The 9731-nt window shown below is 37.1% G+C and overlaps 1 long non-coding RNA gene across 1 annotated transcript in view; it reads left to right on the top strand.

The window, feature by feature from the left end:
* Window positions 1–7026, top strand: part of LOC123598301 — a 29123-nt gene extending 22097 nt beyond the window's left edge. The window contains exons 2-3 of the long non-coding RNA XR_006712529.1: window positions 4514–4586; window positions 6828–7026. This is a non-coding gene — a long non-coding RNA (uncharacterized LOC123598301). The remainder of the gene's footprint in view (window positions 1–4513; window positions 4587–6827) is intronic.
* The last annotated feature ends 2705 nt before the right edge of the window (window positions 7027–9731 follow it).

Genomic DNA, 9731 nt, shown 5'->3' with positions numbered 1-9731 from the left:
TTACATTTATTGGGAATTGAGAGTCAAGATTTGGGGGACAAATCTTTCTCCACATCCTCAAATCAGCCTCAAATGAAACCATATGGTTTGATGACCCTGATACTCTTAAGGTTCAGCACGCTCTGTGGGGTAACCCACTCCTGCACTTTTGAGTTTTCACTACAGGACCCCTGAAGAGGACTAGATCTACACTTATGGGCTTCTAATTATCACCACATGAAGATTCAGAGAACAGGAGATATGTTTATTACCAGGTATTATGAAGCTCTTAGCCAGACACAGCTTTAAAGCATCTATAAATGTTTCACTAGACAAACCACTTTGCTAAATGCTGAATAGATCATGGTAAACAATACATGGTTTTCTTTTAAATGTTTATTTTTGAGAGAGATACAGAGACAGAGACAGAGTGTGAACAGGGGAGGGGCAGAGAGAGAGGGAGACACGGAATCCGAATCAGGCTCCAGGCTCTGAGCTGTCAGCACAGGGCCTGATGTGGGGCTTGAACTCATGGACTGTGAGATCACGACCTGAGCTGAAGTTGGATGTTTAACTGACTGAGGCACCCAGGTGCCCCTAAACAATACATGATTTTAAAGAGTTTCCTTCAGACTGTTGATCATGATGAGATAGAAAGATACTCAACCAGGACCCAGAATCCCTAAATTCCTGACTTACTACTTACTACCTATGGCTGCTCCTACCTGAGGCAGCAATTTGGAGGGGAAATGTTGAATAAATGCATCTCAGATTATATTACAAACTGCATTGTTATTTTTAAAAATACAAACTGCATTGACCTGTATCTGATATCTGGTTCAAAGCTTAAGAAAAATCACATGTTAAAATTGATCCTGAGGGGGTGAAAATACATACATGTATGTAAATATATATATTTATTAAAATGTGTATACCATACATATATACACACATATATATATACATATTACACCATATATATAGGTACAGTCCGCTTTGATAGTGTTTTACCCTGTGACTCACTAAGATCTGGAGTAAAAGCAGTTATTCTTGATTGGTTCTTCCTAATCTGACACATACAAAATGGATCATTTTAGCATCCATGTTAAAAATGAGTATTCTCTTGTGTTGAATAAGATACAAGTCAAGGAGTTTTGCCAAAATTATACATTAAAAATATTATTTCTCTGCACAAAAGAAGTTGAAGACTCTTATTTAATAAGGCAAGTTCTAAGTCATCAAACTAAATTAAAGCACTTTAGGGAAAAAATATGGATGGCTCAACATAAATTTATCAGCATATGCTCTTATTAAAGTTGTGGGATACAGCTATAGGATTTGTGGGTAACAGTGCCCTTAATCAAACAAGTGAAGAGCTATCTGCAAGGAGACAAATTGTGACTATATAATTTCTTGGTCTTTGAGGGGAGAATCTTGTCTTTGCCATCAAGTATACATGCATTTTTTTGTGTGTGAAGATTTGCCTTAAGTAATCTCTACACCTAACGTGTGGCTCAAAAACTTACAACCCTGAGATCAAGAGTTGCCTGCTCTACCTTCTGAGCCAGCCAGCTACCCCCAAGCATACATGTAGTTTTTCAAATGTCATACACATGACAAACTTATTCCTCTGGGTCCCTTTTACTTAATTTCATGGTATTATCGTATGCTGCTTTGGATTTATTTGATCAAGGGGAGAGAAATTTCTACTGACAGAGAAATACAAAGTTTTAGAGTTAGGTCATTATGCTTTGTTTAAGCTTATTTTTATTTTTTTATTAAATTTTTTTTTCAATGTTTATTTTTTGGGGGACAGAGAGAGACAGAGCATGAACGGGGGAGGGGCAGAGAGAGAGGGAGACACAGAATCGGAAACAGGCTCCAGGCTCTGAGCCATCAGCCCAGAGCCTGACGCGGGGCTCGAACCCACGGACCACGAGATCGTGATCTGGCTGAAGTCGGACGCTTAACCGACTGCACCACCCAGGCGCCCCTAAGCTTATTTTAAAATATGAGCTCTTTCTGGAGAAAAATGAATTTATTTTATCTAAAATATGCATTTTATATGCCAGAAAAGAAGGCAAAGGTGGCAAAAAAGTCAAAATGCACTATACCCGAAAGAAATTATATACATGCACTTACTAGTTAAGTATATAAATTCTACTACTCACATTTTTTTAAAATTTTTTTTTAACGTTTATTTATTTTTGAGACAGAGAGAGACAGAGCATGAATGGAGGAGGGTCAGAGAGAGGGAGACACAGAATCTGAAACAGGCTCCAGGCTCTGAGCTGTCAGCACAGAGCCTGACACGGGGCTCGAACTCACGGACCGCAAAATCATGACCTGAGCCGAAGTCGGCCGCTTAACTGACTGAGCCACCCAGGCGCCCCCTACTACTCGCATTTTTTAACAAATTAGTTATTTTGGAATAACACTAATTGTTCATTAAAACTGGGACAGGAGAAAAAAATAAAGACCAAAGAAGCAAAATGCTTTATGTTTTAGAAAGATGACCTCAGTAATTAAGGGAGTTACCTACTGAGTATGGTCTAGGAGACAGAAGTCTACTTGCCTCCCTGTCCCATTTTTTGTTTCTATGCATTGTTGGGAATGTCTCTATTCCCTATTGACATGCATACTTCTTTGCATGTTAGGACCACATCATACTCACCTGTATACCTGCAATAACACTTAGAAGAGTAATTTGCTGAAAAGTTTATGAATAATACTATTAAATTAAAACAGTATTTTAAATGAATTAAATAGAAAACAAAATGACAAAATTTGCTGTGATAGTTAAAGTAGAATGCTGTAGAAGAATGAAACTAGACCACTTTCTTACACCATTCACAAAAATAAACTCAAAATTGATAAAAGACCTGAATGTGAGACAGGAAACCAACAAAACCCTAGAGGAGAAAGCAGGAAAAAACCTCTCTGACCTCAGCCACAGCAATTTCTTACTTGACACATCTCCAAACACAAGGGAATTAAAAGCAAAAATGAACTATTGGGACCTCATGAAGATAAAAAGCTTCTGCACTGCAAAGGAAACAATCAACAAAACTAAAAGGCAACCAATGGAATAGGAAAAGATATTTGCAAATGACATATCAGACAAAGGCCTAGTATCCAAAATCTATAAAGAACTCACCAAACTCCATGCCCAAAAAACAAATAATCCAGTGAAGAAATGGGCAGAAGACATGAATAGACACTTCTCTGAAGAAGACATCCAGATGGCCAACAGCCACCTGAAAAGATGCTCAATGTCGCTCATCAGGGAAATACAAATCAAAATCACACTGAGATACCACCTCACACCAGTCAGAGTGGCTAAAATGAACAAATCAGGGGACTATAGATGCTGGAGAGGATGTGGAGAAATGGGAACCTTCTTGCCCTGTTGCTGGGAATGCAAACTGGTGCAGCCACTCTGGAAAACAGTGTGAAGGTTCCTCAAAAAATTCAAAATAGATCTACCCTATGACCCAGCAATAGCACTGCTAGGAATTTATCCAAGGGATACAGGAGTGCTGATGCATAGGGGCACTTGTACCCCAATGTTTATAGCAGCACTCTCAACAATAGCCAAATTATGGAAAGAGCCTAAATGTCCATCAACCGATGAATGGATAAAGAAATTGTGGTTTATATACACAATGGAATACTACTTGGCAATGAGAAAGAATGAAATATGGCCTTTTGTAGCAATGTGGATGGAACTGGAGAGTGTTATGCTAAGTGAAGTAAGTAATACAGAGAAAGACAGATACCATATGTTTTCACTGTTATGTGGATCCAGAGAAACTTAACAGAAAACCATGGGGGAGGGCAAGGGAAAAAAAAAAAGTTAGAGAGGGTGAGAGCCAAAACATAAGAGACTCTTAAAAACTGAGAATAAACTGAGGATTGATGGGGAGTGGGAGGGAGGGGAGGTTGGGTGATGGGCATTGAGGAGGGCACCTGTTGGGAGGAGCACTGGGTGTTGTATGGAAACCAATTTGACAATAAATTTCATATAAAACAATAAAGTAGAATGCTATAAATGAACCTAGCAGATCAAATATTGGCATTATCTACATTTCTGATATAAAAAATGAAATTCAAGTATAATATAATAAAAATAATAAAAAATAATAATAATAAAATAATAAAAATTATTCCTAAAGGTATTTACAGTTGAAGGAGAGCAAATTTTACCACCCCAAATTATGCCTCTTTGGTATCTTGATTATTCTTAACTGGTTATGTTTAAGAAACAGCAAAGTGAACCTCTGAAAACTTACTAGGAATTACCCTTTCATAAGAGATGCATAAGAGATGCATTTATAAGGGAAATACCCATTTGTAAAAGTGTCTCCCTAGCCACACCAGGAAGACTCAACCTCTAGAAACTCAATGAAGACGGCAAGGACTTAAATCTGCATGGATTGTTTACCTTATCCTTGTTTACTATTCTTTTCCTAGTAACCTCCCATAACTGACTCTCCATCCCCAACATCTTTTCTCTTTTGTCTTCTTTATGAAGGTGAAGGCTTTGGCCACTGCTCTGGAGATCTTACTCAGTTTTCCTGGCTTGGACTCCCCCATATATACAGGAGGTAAATGTGTTATTAAACTTCTGTTTTATTCCTGTTTATCTGTCTTATATCAATTTAAATATTAGATCATCCAAAGAACCTATAAGAAAAGGGAAACTTTTCTACCCCTACACAGTCATAATTTGGTAGTTTTTTTCTTGCTGGCTTTATAACCATGTAAATCAATGACAGTAAAAAATTCCATTTGGGAGTTACAGTTTAGTTTTTCAGGCTTGTAAAGATCTGCATATCCTGGATATCTTATTCAAAATAGTGTTATTAGCTGCTACCCAGTAAATGCCAATTTTGCTATGTAAAGGCATATCTTAAAATATTAAATTGTTAAATCATAAGTTGGAAATTTAAATCCTGTTTCTTTCACAAACTTGAAAAGATGCCTTCTTACATGTTGATGACCATATCTGTTTATATGACAAATGGATGTTTAAGTGGAGTGGGGAATTTTAAGAGATGCTTTTCATGTAAATAAAAACTGATGAGGGAGCATGGGGCAACCTGAGGGCAAAGTACAGGCTAATAGCACCATACCCCCCTGCGCCCCCCACCCCCACCCCTTGAGATATGTGTGATATTCCTTGGACACTCCTGGCTGCCCAAGAACAGAGGAAAGGAAAGAAAGCAAACGGCTGACTGATAGAGATCACAGTGATGCAGGCCAGGAGTCTCCTTCAGTTTATAGATAACTTAGTAAACTGTAAGAAAAAGGCAATCTTATCCATAGCCTAATCTCCAAAAATCTATAGACTCCATTTCTTGGAGCCTGAAGATCACCCTCATCAAGATGTAAGGTGATTTAAGTGTTTGCCATGGTGATGTAGGAAGCAAAGGCAAATGAAAAATTAAATTCCCTTACTGCCTACAGCCCACTGCCAAGTACTTGAAACAGGCAGAGTGACCTCCCTCTAGGAGCTCAGCTGCCTCAATGATGACACTTTGCTAGGGGCAAAAGGGAATCTTAGCTTAACATCATCCTGATCCCCCAGGAACCTGTAAATCTACATTAACATATAAAAATTTCTTTGGAAACTTCCTTTATCTCAACTCTCCCCAAGATATATTCTGGCAATCATACTGCAAGCTTATGGCCCCCTGATATACATCCAAAGGGTCTCATGACTGAGGTTTTACCAAACAGTAATAAATGGCATTTTCCTAGCAACAGCTAGGCCCTCAAGGTCCTGGAAACTTTGATTCCAAAACTCCTTAGAGACGTACACTGTCCCTACCCTCCTCCCAACCTGAGGGTATATAATGAGCTACCCGTCACAACTCCAGTGCAGCTCTTCCTGCCTATGGGTCCTGTCCCCATGCTTTAATAAAATCACCTTTTTGCACCAAAGACATTTTCAAGAATTCTTTCTTGGCCATCGGCTCTGGACACCCCTCACCATCACTCCAAAACTTCATCAAAAACTACCTATTTGTCAATGTCATTATGAATGTAGAACATGTGGAATAGAGAAGAGGTTCAACAACCTTTTAGATGTTTATGAGAAACAAAGAGGCTACCATTTCTTATAATTTCATTATGTGCTATGTTGAATGTTTTACATAAGTATCCATTATCAACTACATCTTTCCATGGTCCCTGGAGATAATAATTATTATAATGATTATTCACCATTTTATAAATATGAAAACTGAGATTCAAAGATGTAACATGAATAGGCCAGGTAGTAAATCAGAGATTTGACTTCAAGAGTTTTGCTCTAAACCCTCCCAGGCAATGGCAAAGTTGATGGTTGTTTTTCTGAAATAACTAGAAAGACCAACGGAACATGAGAAATGGAACAGGCAGAAGACTGATCCCTTTAGATGATATAACACGTGGAAATACTAGCAAAGGTTTCAGTTACGAATACAGAAACCATACCAAATAGAATAAAAAGCACAGCATACTTCTGTATCCCTAAAATTGCTTGCATTGTTCCTGTTTTAACATGGAGTACAAAGTACAAGAAGGCATCAAGTGAAGGATATATCTTTCTAATGTGAAATTAAAATCAAAGTAAACCTGTTATTACTGATCATACCTGTCAGTCAGATTGGATTTTCTTTTTTAATTTCTGGTTTGAGGCTGATACATGAAGATAAATGGCACCTAAAGTTTGTTCAGTGGTGTGGGTTCCTTAGAGTGAAATAAAGAAAACAATAACACTTACTAATTTGCATTCATTGAAAACTTATTTCTTTGTGTTTACTCCTCCAGATATCTAATGAATACTTATATGTTCTTACCAGGTTTTTTACTTTACAAAAACTAACAACTGAAAAGAATATCCAGAAGGAAGAAGAAATAAAGGAGGCACTAATGTCTACGGTTCCTGTATTTTTCAACCCTAATGAATGTTCACCCTGTAGGTGTAATATGTTCCATTATTTAAAAGAAAAAGATAATAAAAAGCATTTTCCTGTGCTTTTAAGCATTTATGAAAATACAGCTTACTTGAGATTTCTCGATTATTTACTTCAATTGACATTTCAATATAACATGAAAATTATATTTATAGTTTCCTCATAACATCTTTGGCCCTATTTTCCTGATGAAAAAATGTAAAAGTTGGCAGACCTTGGTTCTCCTGAAGAGAACTTTCCAAATCCATGAATTTGTAATTATTTAAAAGTAAAGGACTTTGAAAGTATGTACTTCCTTGTTTACTAGCAAACTGGCTAATTAACACATGAACTACAATGATCAGTTGGCCTTTATACAGAAAAGGAGTCCATCTTGAGCATTAACACTTATCAGTTATGAATGGCCATTGGTTTCCATTAGAAAAGTATTGTGGTCAATAATAGATTTCAGAATGGGCTTGAGAGAGAGCAATCTCAGGAGACAATACCAATTTACCTACAATTGTTAAAGGATGAATGGAGAAGTAGGGTGGGGACACAGAAAATGTAAGCATTACACAGTCCCTCCAAAAAGGTGAGACTGAGCAACCCATTCCATGTCATCTTCAAACTGTACCAAGGAAAGGCAAAGGGAAATAACATCAAGGGGAAATCTAATATTTTATAAAACATTAAAATCTGTGAAGATGTCATCGAGGTATTATGAAAAAGAAACTAGAAAATCATTTTATTTGAAAAATACATCAATGTTATTGTTTTTAGAATTTTCAGTTCGTCCTTTAATTTCCTCCTTAGAAATATCAACTAAGCTCATGGAATATTATTACCATGACCCCTACTACTACTACCATGATTACCATTAATACCTTTAATAAAATTACATTATAGCAGCCATCTATTGATCTCTTATATAACATTTACATTGAGTAAGGAGGAATCTGGGGGTACAATTACCAATAAATTTTTGTCTCCCAGTACTTCCATCTCAAACTCATTCTATGGAAATGGTCATTTTCCTACCTCTGTAAAACCCATGGGAATCCCCATAGCATTCCTGATCACTCTAAGATAATAAAAACACTTTTAAAAATTAAGTATTTTAGTTTTCAATTAACTTTCACTTAGGTACTAGGAAAATCTCAACTCCTTAGTAGCTGAGTTGGATAGTGTGATAGTGTAGAGGCCAAGGGCAGGCCATGCCAAGTTGGGCCACTTTGGCATGAACATTATTTTGAGTTAAAAGCAATCCAAACCCAGTAGATTTGAAAAAGCTCCTTACTTTCCTCTCAATTGCCTGCTTTACCAAAAAGAAAGCTATTAACAGAGATTCCTCTTTACCTAGGAAAGTTATCTGAATAGGGCATCTTTGTTTTACAAACATCTCCTTTTATCTTCTGGCTAAGGATCTCTCTCCCCTTTGTATCCTCAGACCACTACCCATCTCCTTAGCTCATATAAGCATCATGTTTCTTGACTGTCTGTTAATCTGTCTCATGTCAATTTGATTCTAAGTCCAGCCAGAAAGATATTAAAGGGCATAGGAAATTCTTCTTCCCCAACAATAGGAAATTATATGCAAGGATTGTTTTCTCTTATATCTCTAACTTTTTTATATTTTCTTGGGTCCCTATTTTCTGGCATCAGTTTAAATTTTCAAAAATTCCTCTATTAAGTTTACCTTACCAAATGCATAGGGCTTTATCGCCTGTGTTGAATTTTATCTACCTGTACCTTATAATCGTATGCCAACACCAAGAGAGCAAAATTAATTTATCAAACCTAAAACTTAAGTCCATTTCACAATGGAGAGATCATCAAACATGCTGGTGGTGGCATTTTTATCAAAGGTTTGCATATCATCGGACTTTCATCATTAAGGTATAGTCTGTCGTATTTACTTACTTATTTCAGGTATAGTTACATTGAAAATGCACCTTTAAGATTTGCCTACCCATGTGAGTGGTCAGACCTTCTACCTGGGAGCACTTTTTAAGCCAATAGTGCAAGAAGGTGATGCCCATGTAAAGAGACTAGTCTTGCTGAGCAGAGCAGGCAGAATGACAGGGCTACTGAAATGACTGAATTTGCAGGACAGGGCTTCAGAGAGGCAGATACTGTAAAAGAGAACCTCAGAAGTCTGACTGAGGGTTTTTCACATGTCACTGACTTAGGACTAGGTGTGTTCTTAGCTGACCCCTAACACAAGACCACACATAGCCTCAGAGTCTGTTCTGAAACTAAGAGTTAAATGGAAATATGACAACTATGAAGAGATGGAAAATTTATAGTTTAGGACCGTCCAGAGAATGATGAGCTCTTACTGGACACTTAAAGCATCAGTTGAGACAATCATAAGACTATGCCTCAGGATCAAAAGCTGTACCCTAGAATGAGGGCCATGTCCCTAGGACTAAGAAAAAGAAAAACAGACACATCCTAACATAGCATAAAACTAAGCCTCCCAAAATCAAGAATACCCTAATGGTAATATAACTGCCTCCCAGGACAAAATTAAGCAGCATTTAAAGGAAAACAGCAAAATTCAGTCTCCCTCCAATGTACCATTAACAATGACCAACATACATTTAAAACTTACTAGATATGTGAAGAAACAGCAAAATGGCTCTTAAATTAAGGGGAAAAACACAGTCAATAAAAAAAACACAGAAGATGACTCAGAAAATGTGAAATTCACAAAGACTTTAAAACTATTTTATGAATATGTCCAAGGTCTTAAAAGTAAAGGTAGATATATGAGTCAACAGCTCAGTAATGCAAACAGAGATTTTT

Source organism: Leopardus geoffroyi, chromosome C1 (assembly GCF_018350155.1).
Source record: "Leopardus geoffroyi isolate Oge1 chromosome C1, O.geoffroyi_Oge1_pat1.0, whole genome shotgun sequence".
Classification (NCBI taxonomy): Eukaryota; Metazoa; Chordata; class Mammalia; order Carnivora; family Felidae; genus Leopardus; species Leopardus geoffroyi.
This window is presented reverse-complemented; position numbering and strand designations above follow the sequence as displayed.